Source organism: Aptenodytes patagonicus, chromosome 5 (genome assembly GCF_965638725.1).
Source record: "Aptenodytes patagonicus chromosome 5, bAptPat1.pri.cur, whole genome shotgun sequence".
NCBI lineage: Eukaryota > Metazoa > Chordata > Aves > Sphenisciformes > Spheniscidae > Aptenodytes > Aptenodytes patagonicus.
In genome coordinates, this window is record NC_134953.1 from 9,194,951 (window position 1) to 9,214,042 (window position 19,092).

Below are 19,092 nucleotides of genomic sequence, written 5' to 3' on the forward strand. Positions count from 1 at the left end.
TCCTTTTTAAGAAAAAAAAATTCTGAATTGTAGCTTCAGAGGTGTAGAAGCCTGAGACGTTGCCTTTTTTTGCCCATGGTATTCAGTGGGGTAGCTGTTGGCCTGGGTGGAGATTGCTGGACTTGAGTCTTTTGCCCTGACAGCTTGATAAATGCCCTCTTTCCTTCTTTGATGTCATTATTCTGGGGCTGAAGGGTTCTGGTTTATATGAAATAAGAGGGCATTGAGGACCAGAAAAGCATCTTGGTGAACAGTGACTCGTGGCTGCCCTGCCAGTCCCTCCACTGTTCTGGCTTTTAACTAGGGGGTTTTGCTGTTGTGTTAATTTATGGCATAGTAGCAGTCTCTGTGAGTACCTGTGGACGGGGAGTATCTGATTGACTGAGCTTCCCCCAAGGTTGTGAGCAGGAACAGGAGAGTATTTGGTCTCCACTGTTTCCACGTGTCAGGCAAGTCAGTCTGGGGCTGGGGTATCTCTCTGTTGTATTAAAACACCTTTCAAATCTTCTCTTGGACACTCTGAATTCTGGCTCAGTCTCAGCTGTGTTCGTCGGTGGATGGATACTTAACTCAAAACTTGGCATATTTGCTAAGTTTTAATGTACTTATTTTCTTTTTTTAATGTAGAACAGGATTGCTCATTTCCCTATTTTAATGTGGTACTTCGGGGAATAGCTGTAGTAAAGCGTTCTACTGCTAAATCATATCACTCTTACAGCGTAGTCACTTCACATGTTAATTTTCTTGGTAGGCATGACAAGGCTTTTGGAGCAGGCATCTACTTGAAAAAAGTGAATTTAGTTCTGGGTTCACAACTGTGGCAGCAGAAGATCTGTTTGTTCCCCGAGCAGGTGCAATACAGGATGCCATGATGTGCCATTGCCAATGCCATCCCACTAGTGAGATTCACCACTGGTTCAGGTTCACCACTGGTTCGCTTCTCTGTAAAATCGCTGCCAGTTGAGATGGTAGCTTTTGTAATGCAAGAGCTGTGTGGAGACCACCAAACTCGATCAGAACTAGAGTCAGCTTCGTTCTCAGCCAGCCTGAAGCTATTGCTGTATTCCAGCTTTTATTATTGCATGACAGGCGCGCATGGTGGGCAGTCCTTGTTGGCTGTGCTGTACTGTTGATTATTCTGTTCTGGGAAGCTGGGTAAGACCTTGATTCTCTGTGGGCATGCTTCTCTCCTCACTTCAGTACCCCTTGGTAGGGTGCCTTTGATATGCTAGCTTTAGCCAATTCATAGTGGATTCGTTTCCAAAATGTGTATCTCGTTGGTGAGAGGCATTCCCTTTCTGGTGGCTGTAGGAAAATGCACAGTAGGACAGTATGGTTGGTACGGCTCTCTGCTCTTGGAATGCTTTTTGGCACATTTCTGAATATTGGTAACATTGTTAGTGTCTTCCCCCTTGCCTAAAGCGTGCTGCTAGAATGGATTTGGGAAAGCTCTCCATTTCTATAGGTATAGAATCACAGAATGGCTCAGGTCGGAAGGGACCTTAACGATCATCTAGTTCCAACCCCCCTGCCATGGTCAGGGACACCTTCCACTAGACCAGGTTGCTCAGAGCCCCATCCAGCCTGGCCTTGAATGTTTCCAGGGATGGGGCATCCACAACTTCTCTGGGCAACCTGTTCCAGTGCCTCACCACCCTCATAGTGAAGAATTTTTTCCTTATATCTAATCTAACTCTACCCTCTTTCAGTTTAAAGCCATTACCCCATGTCCTATCACTACATGCCCTTGTTAAAAGTCCCTCTCCAGCTTTCTTGAAGGCCCCTTCAGGTACTGGAAGGCCACAAGAAGGTCTCCCCGGAGCCTCCTCTTCTCCAGGCTGAACAACCCCAACCCTCTCAGCCTGTCTTCATAGGAGAGGTGCTCCAGCCCTCTCATCATCTTCGTGGCCCTCCTCTGGACTCGCTCCAACAGGTCCGTGTCCTTCTTATGTTGGGGGCCCCAGAGCTGGACGCAGTACTCCAGGTGGGGTCTCACCAGAGCAGAGGAGAGGGGCAGAATCACCTCCCTCGACCTGCTGGTCACGCTTCTTTTGATGCAGCCCAGGATATGGTTGGCTTTCTGGGCTGTGAGTGCACATTGCCAGGTCATGTTGAGCTTCCCATCAACCAACACCCCCAAGTCCTCCTCCTCAGGGCTGCTCTCAATCCATTCTCTGCCCAGCCTGTATTTGTGCTTGGGATTGCCCCGACCCATGTGCAGGACCTTGCCCTTGGCCTTGTTGAACTTTGAGGTTTGCACAGGCCCACTGCTCAAGCCTGTCAAGGTCCCTCTGGATGGATCCCTTCCCTCCAGTGTGTTGACCGCACCACACAGCTTGGTGTCGTTGGCAAACTTGCTGAGGGTGCACTCAATCCCACTGTCCATGTCGCCGACAAAGATGTTAAACAGCGCCAGTCCCAATAGCGACCCCTGAGGAATGCCACTCGTCACTGGCCTCCACGTGGACATGGAGCCGTTGACCCCAACTCTTTTGAGTGCAACCACCCAGCCAATTTCTTATTGACCGAGTGGTCCATCTGTCAAATCCATGTCTCTCCAATTTAGAGAGAAGAATGTTGTGCGGGACAGTGTCAAATGCTTTGCACAAGTCCAGGTAGATGATGTCAGTTGCTCTTCCCTCATCCACCAATGCTGTAACCCCGTCGTAGGTGGCCACCAAATTTGTCAGGCATGATTTGCCCTTAGTGAAGCCACGTTGGCTGTCACCAGTCACCTCCTTATTTTCCATGTGCCTTAGCATAGTTTCCAGGAGGATCCGCTCCATGATCTTGCTGGGCACGGGGGTGAGACTGACTGGCCTGTAGTTCCCCGGGTCTTCCTTTTTTCCCTTTTTAAAAACGGGAGTTTTGTTTCCCCTTTTCCAGTCAGCGGGAACTTCACTGGACTGCCACGAACTTCTCAAATATGATGGACAGTGGCTTAGCAACTTCATCCGCCAGTTCCCTCAGGACCTGTGGATGTGGCTCATCAGGTCCCATGGACTTGTGCACCTTCAGGTTCCTTAGATGGTCTCGAACCTGATCTTCTCCTACAGTGGGCGGTTCTTCACTCTCCCAGTCCTGGCCTTTGTCTTCTGCAACTTGGGCAGTGTGGCTTGAGTGCTTGCCGGTGAAGACTGAGGCAAGAAAGTCGTTGAGTATCTCAGCCTTCTCCATATCCCGGGTAACCAGGTCTCCCGTTTCCTTCCATAGAGGGTCCACATTTTCCCTAGTCTTCCTTTTATCACTGATGTACCTACAGAAGCTTTTCTTGTTGCCCTTGACGTCCCTGGCCAGATTTAATTCTATCAGGGCTTTAGCTTTCCTAACCTGATCCCTGGCTGCTCGGGCAATTTCTCTGTATTCCTCCCAGGCTACCTGTCCTTGCTTCCACCTTCTGTAGGCTTCCTTTTTGTGATTGAGTTTGTCCAGAAGCTCCTTGTTCATCCATGCAGGCCTCCTGGCGTTTTTGCCTGAGTTCTGTTTGTTGGGATGCATCGCTCCTGAGCTTGGAGGAGGTGATCCTTGAATATTACCCAGCTTTCGTGGGCCCCTCTTCCCTCCAGGGCTTTGTCCCATGGCACTCTACCAAGCAGATCCCTGAAGAGGCCAAAGTCTGCTCTCCTGAAGTCCCGGGTAGTGAGCTTGCTGTGCGCCCTCCTCAGTGCCCTAAGGATCTTGAAACTCCACCATTTCGTGGTCACTGCAGCCCAGGCTACCCTTGAGCTTCACATTCCCTACCAGCCCCTCTTTGTTGGTGAGAACAAGGTCCAGCATAGCACCTCTCCTCGTTGGCTCCTCTATCACTTGGAGAAGGAAGTTATCATCAACGCCTTCTAGGAACCTCCCAGATTGCTTATGCCCTGCCGTGTTGTCCCTCCAACAGATGTCGGGGTGGTTGAAGTCCCCCATGAGGACCAGGGCTTGTGAATGTGAGGCTGCTCCTGTCTGTCTATAGAGGGCCTCATCTGCTTGGTCTTCCTGGTTGGGTGGCCTGTAGCAGACCCCCACTGTAATGTCACCTGTCCCTGCCCTCCCTTTGATCCTGACCCATAAGCTCTCGGTTGGCTCCTCATCCATCCCCAGGCAGAGCTCCACGCACTCCAGCTGGTCATTGACATAGAGGGCGACACCCCCTCCTCGTCTCCCCTGCCTGTCCTTCCTAAAGAGCCTGTATCCCTCCATCCCAACACTCCAGTCCCAGGAGCCATGCCACCACGTCTCCGTGATGCCAATAAGGTCGTAGCCCTGCAGGCGTGCGCATGTCTCTAACTCCTCTTGTTTATTCCCCATGATACGTGCGTTTGCATAGAGGCATTGATAGAGGTATAGCTTTTGGATCACAGGAAGACAAGTGGATGATGTTAGTAGACAGCAAGTCTTTGAAGTACTTTAGAATCAACTTCAGAGAGAAAGAAAATCCCTTCCCTGAGCTATAGATAAACAACAATGCTTTCAAACCTTCAAGAGGATCAAGGTGAAACTCAGTGAACAGCAAGTGCAGAGAAGATGATCCTGCTTTGTGACAAGTGGCAAAAATACCTTCTTTCCTTTTTGTGCTCCTGTAACAAAGGAAAATAACAAAGTACTCTGAGATTGTTCTATGAAAGGAACATAAAAAGCTTTTTATGTTAAATATCTTCATCTTAATAGATGTGGGTAGAATATTTTTTAAAAGGGATGGAAATATCTCCTTGGAATTCTGAAATATCTTCAAAAGTAAGTGAAAAGAACTGAATTCGTCTGATTGTGCGGATGCATTTAACAGCATTTATTTGCTTATTTAGACTGGTAGGAGGCTGACATCTTCCAACTGATGCGTGTCACTCCCAGTTTAGTTGGCTTTGGCTGGGAGAGAGAGAATGGAACGGTCTCATTTCTCTTTTTCTTGTTAAATTGAAGGAAAGTACTTCTAAGCCATGCACCTGAAATACATTTCAAAAGGTAAATAGGCCCTCTTTTACCTAAGGAAAAGGCTGACTTGGGAACATGAGTTGGAGAGCAATAGAAAGTGGCTGCAGAAGTGAAGGGACTGTAGGATTGTTCCCTCCCAGGTTCCCTTTTGTGTTTTCCAAGAATCAGTGTCTTGGAAGACAAAGGAGAAAATAAAACACATTTTTTCAGAGGAGGGAAGTATTTTTCAAAAGCAAGAATGTATTCACACAGCTTTGAAATGGTCGGTGGTGGATAAAGGCTGAAGTTCAGTGGATAGGGGTGTGTATTAACATGCCTTATGGGTTGTAATGTCATGAATGGTAAAGACTTATGTAAGAAACTAAAAGCTGAATGTCCAAAATTCAAATGGGAACAATGAAAAAAAATTGATAGTTTTAAAAAAAACTATGATTTTTCAGCATATTTTCTGATACATGAGGACTACTGGGAGAATTCAAAACAACTCTGCAGGTCACCTTTAACAAAAAGCTCACTGCATAGATAAGGCTATAAAAAAGTACCACACAACGGCATGTCCCATATGCAATACAAAAGTGAGAACAAACTCGGAATTGAGAGGTGGTGGGTTTAGGTGGGGGAGGGAGATTTAAATGTGTCCTTCAGGAAAGAATCTGTGTAAAGAATTGAGAAAGAAATAAGATGGCAGCAGCAGCAGCCAGGATTTGCAGAGCTTTTCAGTCCTTTGTTTGGTTATCTTGCATAAGTGCTTTAGCCAGAGACTCTTTCAGTAGCTGCATGGGGCCAGCTTGGAACACAAATGTGCATGAATCCAAATGTAATTTCCCTGTTGTGCACATTCTAGCTGTGACAGCTCAAGTTATGAATGTAAAATAGCAGGAAAAAAAAGTTTAGAAGATGGCCAGGCCTGAAATGTTAATAAGAACTGACTTACCCAGAGCTCCCGTGAGCTCAGCAAAGGTGCTTGCCTGCATTTTAAGTCTAGCTGTTTCCATGCTTCATTTTGGTGTGCCTTGGAAAAGAAACACCCTGTTTCTCTCTGTGTCTAAGTGATTCAGCATAATAGAAGTAACAAACATTTACTTCCACGTGAGATGCAAAGCAGGCAAAGGGGATGATGCTAATTCTCTGCTCCAGTTTGTGGTCAGTGCTGGCACACAGACTGAGTCGGCATCAGTGGCTTCAATCTGTAGACACGAAGTACTGTACAGGGAACGCCAGTATCTTTTCCCTTTCAGGAGGTTCTGTTTTCTGTGGGGCAATAATCTGCAGCTTTCCCTCATTCCCAGTGTTCAAGAGGCATTTGTCTTTCCTCTGGGGAGGACTGGTGCAGAATAAGGGATTTCCTCCCCCCACATCAGTACGCTGCACACAGAAAGGGCACCTCATCGTGGCTGTGGGACAGCTTGTCTTGGGGACTGTGCAGGCAAGGAAGGGGCTTTTCCCTCTTCTACATGCAGTTTGCACAGCAAAGAGAAGTTGCAAAGTTTACAACTTTCCCTGCTTCTTCAACATCAGATTTTCCCGGGTCTGTCCTCTCTCTCTTTTTCCAACCTCCTTCCATCTCTTGTTACCATGGAGAATGAAATGCCAGTTCCATTCAAGTTGTCGGCTGAATAGGTTTTGAGGTTGATGGATGGTGAGAATCTCTTATCCCTCCTTCTCCAAACACCGCCCCTGCCTGGTTCTTGACATTTCACTTGCCAGAGACTGGCAGTCAGCGAGAGGGAGCTGAAAAGGAGGCTGGCAGTGTCCTGCTGAGATGCTCTTTCAGTTCCGTGGATGAAATCGGCAGCCGTGAGAAGGTCTTAAGGACTTTGGTGCAGAGCCTTGTCCTCAAGCTGGCTGAGGCATGAATGCTCACTTGAGTGCATGCTCCCGCTTCCCCAAAGCACTCAGGGAAAGAAAGATTTGTGTATGAGACTTGCTCCCGCTAATGAATGTGTTTCAAGGGGTGATGTAACCTCCTCAACGTAAAGGGAAAGGTAAGGAATGAATGAATACAATGCATGCTCTGGCATAACCTGTTCCTCTCGTATATATTTCTTTTAGCCTTCATCTTGGTGCCATGTCACACGAGAAGTGGAATTTCTTTGCTGCAGTCTGACTTGCCTGGTTTCGTGGCTGCGATGCTGAAGTTAGCAGGAGAGTCTGTTTAGTGGGATTCTAACAGTCCCTGTATGCACTGGTTGCCTACGTGCGGTATTACTAGCGCAGTGTCAAAACAGCCTTCTGAATAAGGTACCTTTTAATAACAAATATGTGGAAATGCGGATCTTGACAGGCCCAGGGTTGAAATGTGATGTTGGGGATACTGCTGAAGTGCATGAAATGGAGCTACAAAGCAGAAAAATCAAAGCGATAGCACTGTAAAATTACACAGAAAATATTTCTTTGTTGTGATTTGTTACTTTTCATGCAAGATAACTGTGGTTTTAGAGGGGATCAGGAGAATTTTCAGCTTATGCTGAAAGGCTTAAGCTTGTCTTTTTTACTGGAGGAGTTGTTTTGACTGATGACCACTTAGAGTTTGGGAGAAGTGAATACCTGGCATTGTTTGATAGGTGTGTGGATTTCGCTTCTGGAAGTAATGGTTAGTAAATTTAGACTTTAGAATTTAAATTCAGACATTTTTTCCAACTAGAAGTGTTCCACGAACACACACTTGTGGGGAGAGGGAAAGTATTTTTGTGAGCTTTCTGCTAAAACCCCCTGTGTCAGGAGCGTACCAGCATAGGAATTAATACTGGTGGCATACTTTAGTGGATGGCATTTCAACTTGTTTAAGGTCATATGCGGACATTTGTTCTGGGTGCTTTTGAAAAGCTGTGCTTGATAAGTGATTGTGAACTCCTTCTTTCAGTATGTCTTTTCAGAGCATTGCACTGATAAATATTTCCACACCTTCTATATGTTCCTAAACTTGCTAAACAAATACATCTTTCCATGCTACCACCAACGGTTTTTGCATCTGTCTTAGCTCCTCAAGAGTTCACTTTCCATTTGATGCTTTATGTCCTGTTTGTTGTTGGATTGTTGTCTCCCTGCTGGAGTTTTCCTACCGTGCGGTCGCTTTTCCTGTTGTGCAAGCCACTTCTAAAATGCTAATATGGTAGCTGTTCAGCCACTGGTGTGTTAAAAGGGAATTTTTTAATTCCTGCATCAGAAAGGCACGTGTGTATGTCAATACATACAAAATAAAAATAGATATATGTATATGAAATATGTATGAATATACCATCCCATTCTTTAATTAGTTTATTGTAAAGATTGTAGAGGTATTTTTGTCCCCAAAGCTAGGGATACATGCATAGTGGACCTGATTACCCATGACTTTTAGTCATATGAGATAATATGCAGGACTTCGATTTCCTGTTTTGAACTTGGTTGGCTGGGGTACTGCAAAAAACGTAGATTTTTCAAAAATAAACCACTGAAGCAGATTCTTTTTACCATAAATACATTACCCATGTCAGATGGAGTTGAGAGAAAGTGATACAGGGAGGAAAAAAGGGGGGAAAGTCCACTGGGATGCAGGATGATACTGTAGTTTGGGATTAGCTTCCTAATAGGCACTCAGCTTCATGTTACCATTTGTAAGGGATAGAGGAAAGGGTGACCATCTGTTTTAACATGGTGATTTTGAGGGAGCTGAAACAGCATCGACATCAAGGCTTGCACGTGTATTTCCATTTATTCTGTTAACCTGCTGAGGTTTTTTGATTTAGATACTACCTCCTCTGTGAAAAAAATATACTCCTACCTGCTTATGAGTTTGCATGAGATGAAATCCTCAATCTTTCTCGCCCACTCTGTTTGTGAGGATTGTTATGCTAATAATTTTAGAGGTTGTCAAAAGTTTTTCTGGGTATTTCTGACAAGTTTTAACTTCTGGAAAAAGATATTCCAGTTTTCAACGTGGATGTATTTAGATTCGCTTTGCCCTCTGAAATGCCTCCTTCTCTTCCCCCCACCAAGATCGACCTTTACTTGATTTTTTTTTTTTTTAATTTTATTTTAATGTTTTCCCTAATGAGAACTGGACTGACTTAACAACAACAACAACAACAACAACAACAATAAATTTTATTATTGGGACACATCTGATAGCTTCTCTGCTTCATTCCATCTGGTCTTTGGATAACTTATTCTTGGAAAATTTTTTAATGTCCCACTCACTTTAGATTCAGAGTTGCAAAACACTGGTTTTGTAACTGCTCCTCTGTAAACTGTCACTCAGATGTTTTATGGGTTCTAAGATTTTCATTAATATACTGTGGTCAGTACTATTAACCACCAAAGGAGACTTTTTTTTTCTTTATTATACCTAGAAATACCTCCTGGCTTCAGAAATTGGTGCTTAGGTGGTGGCTACTATAATCCAGTGATCCCTCCTGGTACATACTGTTCTCTTACAGGTTTTTTTTCTGCTATTCTGAAGGTTGACTGTTGCTGACATGGTTTATTAGTATACTACTGTCTAGATTTTTCTAGAGAGGCAAAATGCCATGAATTCCCTAGCTATGGAAATCCTAAAGGTTTTACCCTTTGCCTTAGGTTTTGATTATAGTGTCTAGTTCTCATATTCAGTCTTTCTTTCTTGAATTCACTCTTTCTGAATTCTGCGGTAGCCCGGCACACCTGAGACCTAGCCTTTACATTGTACAAAATATAAACACTAAAACCAAAATGCAAACACCCAAATGTTGTGTGATTTAATGTCAACTTCCACTATTTATTCAAATCCAAGCTTTCTGAATCTGTGATCTTTCTGAAATATCTTCCCTAAGCCTCAAAAATAGTTGGATTTGGAAATGCAGCAAAGTGAAGGAAATCCAGAGTGGCAGTGTTGTCCTCTGCCGTTGGACTCAGTAATTTTCCATCAGTGAATTTGTTCAGTCTTCCACAGTCTCTGTTGCAATAAAGCATCGTGGATCCTGAGGCGTGTGTCGCGTAGCACAGGAGACCTTGGATGCGGGCAGTCCGTTGTGCCCATGTGCCTGGAATCTTTGAGCCTAGGAATTAATGTTAGGCATAAATGGTATTTTTGGACAAAAAAATGGCAGCATGAGGAACATCAGCAGATAGTGATACTATATCCAGCAACTAGGTGGGCTGAAGAACACCTTACTGACATGCCTGCTGTGGCATACAGGAACGGAATAATTCTGTATTGCTGATTAAGCCCATGCAACAGATTGCTAGCTAACTTCCTGTTTAATACGTTTAAATGATATCTTAGTTAATGCTGCAGCTAGTTTGAAGAGAATTAAAATGAATTTGTCAAACGTGTTATTCTAAATTTCTTGTTATCTGTCATTATATCGTCTCTGACAAAGAGTGCTCGATCGTGTAGAGAAGTTACTAATTCTGCATTAAAATATCGATCTAATGAATTGTTGCACTAAGACTAGGAAAATTTGCTGGATAATTTGACTGTTCTTCATTTGGTTATTTTTTGTAATCCCTTTTTTTTGTCTTTTATTCCTGTCTCACTCAAGTTGTCCCTTAGTGGAAATTAGGTTATCTAAATTATTTTCCATATTTTCCCAGCGTTATCTGGGTCTTTTATCTGTCTGCCCCTTTCCTTCTGCTGCTTACCTCTTCCATAAATGTGTTGGTTCCTCCCTGCAGTCCTTCCCTGCTGTACTTTTCTTCTGCTACCATCATTTTTCCATCCTCCTTTCTCATCTGAACAGTAGCCAGAGCTTGTCATTTTCTTATCTCGCCCTAAAGCCTCCTGGCTGCTATTTACATACAGGCAGCTGGAGGAAGATCCAGCTCTAAACCTCCTTCTGTTTGCTAGATGTTTTACTTCGCCTTTTCCTCAGTGACCAGTGCCTGGGTTTCCGTTCAGAGCTTTCCCAGGCAATGCAGCATGGAACTCATTTGCTTCAGCTCCACTCCTGTCCCTGCTGCCTGGTGCCCCAATCAGTGCAGATGGGCAAAGCTTTGTTCGCTGGGGAAAAAGCCCTGAGCAGAGCAGCAGGCTGAAGCTGTCAGTCCATGGATTTACGAAGACAGCTCTCCACTGATTTGTACTTTGCAAGTTACCTTTATAACCTTAAAGTCTGGAAAATTAATTTTAGTTTAGCTTTTGCCAAGGCTTCTTACCAGCTCTGGTCAAGTGAATTTTTAAGCCCTTCTATTATAGGCTGGTCTATATGCAAAGAATGAGCATTGTGCTCTCCAGTTGCTCATTCACTTATCTCAAGTGTCACTTACTGGAATCTCTCTACCTTTTGCCTCCTGTAAAATGTAAACTGAATTACAGGAATATAATTAAATCAACATATTAAGTGTGTGAGGAATGAGAGGCAGTGGGGATTTTGATGGCCGTATCCACAGTCAGAATATTAAAATCTATGCTATCAGGTATCTAAGCTATTTTCTAGTGTATTGAGAGCACTGGTTGTGTAAAAACAATTTCCAGCTGAGACAAAATGTGTTTCTGTGCTAGGTTAGCACAACAGGCGATCATTTCCCCTCACCTGGCAGAGCTGCTGCTCCATAAACCGTGTGGCTGCTAGTTAAAAGACTCAGATGTGCAGTATTACTGCTTATCGGGGATGGGGAGATTTGAATAATTGCTAAATACCTGTGAAGGTTTGACTGGAAAAAATGTGACAATTTCAGGTACTCAACATTTGCTTTTGCCTGTAATCCCTGTCCAAGTCACTCTGTTGCATCTGGCATACTTTATACTTAAAATTACCTTGGTCAGTGTCTGAGACTGATTTTCTGCCTGATTTTTTGTGCCTAAACATCGTGCAGATAGTATTGGTGCTTGCATTATCTATAGATGTAAAGCATTGAATTCTCCTTTTTATTTGTTTATTTTACATTATGCATAGCAACTGAAGTTCCTGTTGTCTTGCCATAACCCAAATTTGGAACACAAAATCAAAATGAAAAAGTGTAAAACAAAATACAGCACAGGAGGCATGACAAGAAGTAGGATTAATCTCTTTAACGTAAGTACTATTCCCTCTAACTTTGGATTTCTGAATAGGTGTTCGATGTCAGTGTGCTATGAATAGCCAGGGATGTGGGTCCACCTTTTTTGCTGGTAGCCACTAACATTGGTTTATGCTCCTTGTTGAACTGTACCCTGAAACTATTAACCCTCCTCTGTAATACGCTTTTGGATAACTGACTGAGCAATATTATGTTGCAGATGAGTACAGGACAAGCTGCAGTTTCTTCTCCTATAAACACAATCTCACTGCAGTATAACAGCTGTGTATGTGTGAGCTGTGATGTCCTCTTACCACAGGGGTTTTCAGACTCAGCTGGGCTGAGTAACATCAGCTCAGGGCCAAGCTAGTGTGGCCATAGGTGGAAACACCCCTCTGTTCCATCCTCCTCTGTCATCTTCTCTCGTATTTGCTCTCTCTTGGGCCTAACCCCATAGGACCAATTACCTCTTCCTTATTTCCAGGGACCTTAAACTTTGTGTTTCCATCTGTGCTTTGCAACCCCACAAATCAGGCGTTGTGTGAGGTCAATCACAAACACTAAACCCATGCTCCCATACGTCATCCTGCGATGCCTCTGCTCCTGAGCAATGCTGCCTGTACACAAAACAGCATGTTAGTGACCTCAGTCAAAAGACATTAACTGGCTTGGCAGAGGAGCTGGCCCCACCGTTCAGATGAGAACCAACAAGATGCTGTCAGGAGTTGCCATCATGTACTAACCTGGAAATTGTTTTTGAGATTCTCTGCTTCGGCAGTTGATCTTCAGAGACAGCATGGATCTTTTATTACCTTCATTCAAATGTGCTTTTTCTTGATTTATGGGGGAGGGATTTATACAGTAAAGGAGGTGGCTTCTAGTCCCATCTTCCCATTTCCATATTTTATCTAACAGTTGCTTCAGTTGTTTAAAGTACGTGGGTTTGTTACTCTGGATCATGGATATAAATAGATGCCAGTAGCATGACGCCTTATCAGCTGTGAGCAGCTGTGCTTGCCTTTTCATTTTAAATCTAGGCACCTAAGGTGCAGATGAACAACAAAACTTGGTTTTCTGGAAGGTAAAACTTTGAAATTCTTTGGAATTTGTTGAAAGCTGTTGCCTCTGTGCTTAAAGTAAACTAGCATTAGCCTTTTGGGGGAAGGCTGTGACCCATTTGCTGGAGCTCAGAGTTAATTTTCGGGGTGGTGAGTATTGAGGTCTGTAATGGTTTGGTTTTGAAATGCTGTGCATGTATGGACAGTCACGCTTAACTAAGTATATTACTTGCATATATTGGATAGCCTAGAGAGTCAAGTCTGATTTCCTTGAGAGTATCATCTTTACACTCTTCGCAGAAGTGGCTCTTTGGGAACGCCTGAGGATGCTGGGAACGGAAGAGGAATACATATGGACAAAACTTCAGAGGACAGGATTTCAAACACTGTATGGGGGATGTTGCAAATAGCCTTTGTAAGCATGATAGGTTAATTTTTGACCTCTGAATTACTGTGTAGGCACTGAAATTGGCCTTTCTTCTATTTAATTTTTACAGCTAATGTTTTATTTTCCATGGGTATGTTATTCAGGTAACAAGTTATCCATACAGAAATCCCAGGCTCAGACCTGGAAGCAGTACATAGGTTTTTGTGTGGCTCAGACCCTGAGGAAATTCACCTGCTGAGCCTTTGCCAGCTTTGTTCAGAACCACTGCTGATGTCTCTGCTTTGTGCTCCTGGAACATGGGACGCTGGGAAGGCAGCTTTGGAGGAGCTGGAAGAGCGTTCAGGAGCCAGCTGGGGTCCACAACTTGTAGATTTGGGCTGAAGCTCTGGCTCTGCAAGACTTAGAGCCACGGAGCTGATGATAGCAGCAGTTCCAGAAGGGATAACTGGTGAAAGAGTACCATATTATATGTACTGTGATCCCTTCTGCTTTGAGAGATTTGTCAGATGGGTTTCTTACGGGGCTGCCTCTATACCCCAGCTAAGAGTCTTCCCAGAAGCTGGAGCGCTGCAAAGCATGGTGCAAAGACACTGGACTTTTGCCTCTGTGCAGCAGGGTTTGTGTGCTTGAGGTTTTCCCGTTATCTGGCTATTCCCATCCCCCACTATCCTGGACAATGGAAAGATTACTTAGTTAATGCTTGGTTGAAGGCTGTATCAAGTGGTGTCTGACCAAGCTAAGAATAAAGTATTCAGATGTTTTCTCCTGGGATGCTCAATGTTCAGAACATTTATGGAAAAGATTGAGAGGGCAGATAATCCTGTACCTGACTCTGCTGCTAAATCCATCTACCCTTGAATAATAGCTTTTTTTCCTAAAACAAAGGTACTCAGTTTGAGGTATCTTTTATCTCTGTAGTAAGAACGGCAAAGGTGCTTTTTTATTTTCCGGTTCCAGGAAAGCCTGTAGGCCTGTGTGGTTTGCATGCGCTAAGAAGTTGTATAGCAGAGGTATTTCATGGGAAAAAAAGAAAAAAAGCAAATTTTCTTCTGGTAAAAAGGGTCAGGTTTTTCCCCCTTACATATTATGTTGTCGAATTGTGAAAAGGTGTCCAAAAGGAGGTGTGCATGAATATACTGCTTACCATAATGTAACCTCCCACAGGAAGCAATGCTAATATTTACTTGCATTTGCCCCTAAGGGGTAGAAAAGTCTTGTTCTGTCCTTGGGCTGTGGTAGTCTACAGAGAAGAAATTAACCCAGTTTGTTAGTTGTAAAATCTGTTGCCATCTTACATTGAAGTTTTTGTTTCCTGCACCTGGTTGTGCAATATTTGTTATGCCGGGTCTTCAGTAGTGTTGTGTTGTGCAAGACATCTTTGCTCACCTAGGAGAGCACCTCGCAGTGCGCTGGTTTTCTCCTTTCAGCTGGAATCCCGTGGTCTTCCTAGTCCTTGGTTTAGCCTTTCTGCTTAACAGGTACATTAATGTGTAACAGACTGAGCAACGGCACATGGCTGAGCCTCCTCTTTCCTTCAGGAGCTTGTGACCAGAGGCGAGTCAAAGTAACACTCGATAATTCTCATTCACCCAGGAAGAACGAGGAAAACAAAAAAATCTGGCTGGGAAAGATAAGACCAGTATGCCTAACTTACAGTTCTTCTTTAATCTTTTTATTTTATTTGGAACTTTGGGTAATTTCTAGTCAGTTCAGTTATTCCTGTTCCTGGCTGAAAGAATCACTGAAATCAGCACTACTTTACTTTAATTTCCTGAGCTGAAAACTGCAGTAGTTCAAGTACCGAAGTGAATCAGACACCCTGGCTGGAGAACGTTTGCAGTTTGGAAAATACTACTGCCTTACACTGTCAGGTGCACATATTTATACAAAACTTCTTTCTCCCCAGGTTCATGGTGTTTTCACTCAGTCTGCATCTGGTACAACAGCTCTTTCTCAGACTGCATATACACTTCTTGAGGTAAGGAGGAATTGATATAAAGGATAATTTTGGCCTGGGTAGCATGGTAGACAGACACACTGGGAGAGAATTCATATTTTGTGGGTCTTTGATTCGGTATGTAGATGAAACTCATAAGAAACAAATCTTTGGTGACTTGGGACATTAATCTATATCTACATTATTACAATTTCATACTTTATGCTTTCTGTGTTACTTATGAAATGCCATAAAGTACAAGTAATCAAGTGAAGCTGAGTAGTGACCCTTTAGGTTTTCAGGCCTGTATACTCCTTGAGGTGATTTCCCCCCCGCCTTGGTTTTGGCTGAGTTATAAAAGCATTAGAATCTGTGCTGGGTATGTAGTGTATAGCGCTGTATAATAGTACTATAGTGAAGTATATCAACATTTACATATATTTACAGATGGAAAGACTGAGATACAGAACGAAAATTAAGAGTTGACTTGTCTGGCTCTTGGACAAAATCTCCTGGGTAGGAAAGGATGTAATGTCCTCATGTATGGTGTAGCTATTAGTATATTAGGTCTAAGGTTATTCTTTTTAGCTTTTCTGTTTTGTCCAATATGCTCTTCAAAGATCAGCTTTTTGTACCACAATTATTCAAGGAGTGGGGATATGGAGATGAAGCAGTAACCTTCTCCAGAGTGCACCAGTAGTTCTTTTTGGCACTAGCTTGCTGTACTTTTCAAAGGCAGATATGTTCATTTTGCTTCAAGTGACTTTATCCTCCAGAGCTTGATGGGAGGATTGTGCACAAGATAGGGAGCTGTCACAAGTTCCATCCTATGGGTTGCTTTGATGTTAGGAGCTGGAGCCAACTCTAGAGTGTCAGAACAATAGATTTAATTTCTCATCATCATCTTCTGGGAACAGTGGTAATAAGAGATTATGACTTGTTGTCTCCCAAGTATTCCCTCAAACATGCATCCCTGCTAGCTCCTTATCAGCTGCTGTGCTGGGCTCTCTCTGGCACCAGAAAGCACGCATCTTCCAGCCCTTTGGGAAGTGCCCATTTCATGTTTCTGTGTGCCTCTCCAGTTAATAAAGTTGTTTCGAAAGGGGGAATTTAGAAAGTAAGAGTGGTCACGCTTCTGGGTTTGGTTTCTATGCAGCTCTTTGTGTTTAATGTGTCTACCTACTTTCTGGGCTGGGGCTAGTTACTGAAATGTGGTCCTTGTAACATAGGAGTGTTGTATCACCTGGGACAGGGATTGCAGAACTCACCGTGATTCAGTTGATAAGGTTTTAGGCAGGACAGGGGTACCCATGTTAAATTTCAACGTTATAAGTTAAAGCTGATATCACTTTTCAGCAGGGATACACTCTTTAATCTTCTTGTTATCATGCTCTAGGGGAGTTGCAGGGACAGTAACATCTGTGCTTGCTGTATAAGGCTGACTGCTGTTTCAGGAGCCAGTTCGTGCTTTTATCCAGTGTCTCTTAGTATCCCAAAGAGTACAGGCCCTGCACCTTCCTGCAGGAGGCTTTACAGGATGGCACTAACTGCTGGCATTGCAACATACGGGCCTTGGGGCTCCATCACTTCCCATTGACTTGTGACTACTTCTGAGATCCAGAGCACTCCAGAAAAGTTAGGAGGCATGCTGGTTGCAAGTGAGGGAAAGTCAGGAGTCAGCCAAACCCTAAGCTTGGTAGGTGGGCATAGATGACTGAAGAGGTTGAATCATGGCTTTAGTGAATGGATATGGAATGGATATTCTGCTTCTGAGAGTATCTTGGAGATCCTCCAGCCTCAGCCTTTCCACAGAATTGCCATGTTGAGAGGAAGGGGGGATGATTTCACTGTACTATCTCCCTCTTTGTTTCTGTACTCCTTCCTTTCTTTTTGTTTATAGTTGTTCTTTAAAGAAATAACATAAAACCCGCTTACAGATTTTCATAATTTTAACAAAACAAAAGGGAGGTGCATAGGACCCTCATTCATCACCATTTGTCACCAGACTTGATTTGACATCTGAGACTACAGAGAAACTTTGGCAAGTGCAATGATTTCCCGTGTGGGGGTAATAAGAGAGAAAAAAGCTGTCAGTTGAAAACAGCAGGAGCTGCATTAGCAAATATAAATTAAACAGATGGCTAAGATACTGCAGCTGTCGCATAGAAAATCCAGGAAGATCTTTAGCTTAGAGCTGCAGGAGGCTATTTTAAAAGGAAAGATGAAAACAACAACAAAGCAAACTTTAGCATGACGAAAGAGACAATAGAGCCATTCAGATGATTATATGAAACTTATCCAGCACTGATTTTCTTTTCTTCACCTTTTCAAATCTTAGGACTTTAAAATTAATTTAGGATCAGGTATTATAAGATCACATTACAGATTTTCATATCGTGGGTTTGTCTGCTGGTTTAGAGGTACTCTTCTGTATGAGACACTGGCTCTGACGCATGCTCTGGAAAGCGGGGAGAAGTGTGACACACTGCACAATTTTGGTCTTCAACTGCTTGTTTTACAGCTGTTTCAAGAAAAACTTCTTATGAAAGAATTGTTTATAAATAAAGTGCTTGTGGAAGAGCAGTGTTAAAAGTGTTAACATTTTGGTGGAGGAAGCACCTGCATTTAAAGTGTCTTGCATGTTCAGTCTTAAGATAATGTTTCTGAGACTCATTTTCAGCTGAAGAGTGACTGCTGTTTTCCTTTGTGAAAAAAGTGATAAAACTGCATCCAAGTATGTTAGTTATGTTAAAATATGAACATATGTTAAAATGAGGACAAATTGGAATTTCAGTGCTGTTTCCTGGAGGCCAAACGGCAATTAATTGTCTAAACATTGTGTCTATAAAGTATTTTCCTCAATTAGGACTGATTGTTTGTCATAGATACCTTGTGCATAAGCAGAGACTGTTATGCTGCCTTTATAGTTAGGTGAAGATGTGAATTATGAAATAGGTGCAGCTGGATTTGAAGCCTGTGTTTTACATTCAAAGAAATAGTGTGCACAAATGGATTCCTAGACAGGCTGATTGATTTCGCACAGTTCTGCTTTTTCTGTTTGCTTTTTGTACTGTAAAATTTTTCATGTATTTATGGTTGACTTTTTAAACGATACTTAATATGCAAGAAATCCTGGATTTTGATTGTACTACAGCCCTTTGTGCAAAATTAGTGTATCTTCAATTCTGCATATTTTTTTCCAAATTGTGTTGTTCCTTTACAATAAATATCTTTAGGTGCAGTTAGATCTAATTCTAAACTTCATCTATGCAGATGATTTGAGAACTACAAAACCTACATATCAAAAAATTAAATCTTTTGTTCCTCTGCATTTACCCTTCTTCCCATCATACCCATAAAGTTCGAGTATATAAGCCCTAGCATGCTCTGAACGTCAGTGAACCTCCATTCTGTTAGAACTAGGAAGTTCATCATTGAGATGTAAATGCTCTTTACTGGCTAAATCTTTAACCTGTCCTAGACTTTTTCCTGATCTTAGTGGTTCAGGACACAAATCATGAAGGGCGTCAAAGGTCTAAAGCAACAGCTTGAGCTTATTTGTGTGAGCTTGCTGAGAACATGTAGCCTCAGTCTTCCCATACCGTTCAGGGTGCTTCAGCTGTCTCTCTGGGTAGAAGTGAACTCCTCATCATTTAACTGTGCATTTCTTTTGTGGTTGCGGCTTCGTGCTTCAGTGTAGAACAGAACAGCTGATCATGCCGAGTAACTGTTGTTTCTACCCTTTAAATTTCATTTCTACCCCTGCAGAAACTTTGGAGCAGTTATAAATTCCAGAAAACTAAGAGGAAAAAAGCCTCAGCCTGAGTGTATGCCTTTTC

General features: G+C 43.0%; 1 protein-coding gene across 8 annotated transcripts in view; it reads left to right on the forward strand.

The window, feature by feature from the left end:
* The window catches only part of NDST2 (N-deacetylase and N-sulfotransferase 2), a 143,503-nt gene that overhangs the window by 43,551 nt on the left and 80,860 nt on the right, over positions 1-19,092 (forward strand). For 3 of the 8 annotated variants that reach the window (XM_076338489.1, XM_076338487.1, XM_076338490.1), the window contains one exon: positions 15,224-15,295. The exons of 2 other annotated variants lie outside the window; for them this stretch is intronic. The gene's annotated coding sequence lies outside the window, so the exon portion shown is untranslated. Of the gene's footprint in view, positions 1-6,683; positions 6,900-13,325; positions 13,345-15,223; positions 15,296-19,092 lie in introns of those variants that run through there. 3 more of the 8 variants (XM_076338488.1, XM_076338492.1, XM_076338495.1) reach the window with 3 other exon arrangements.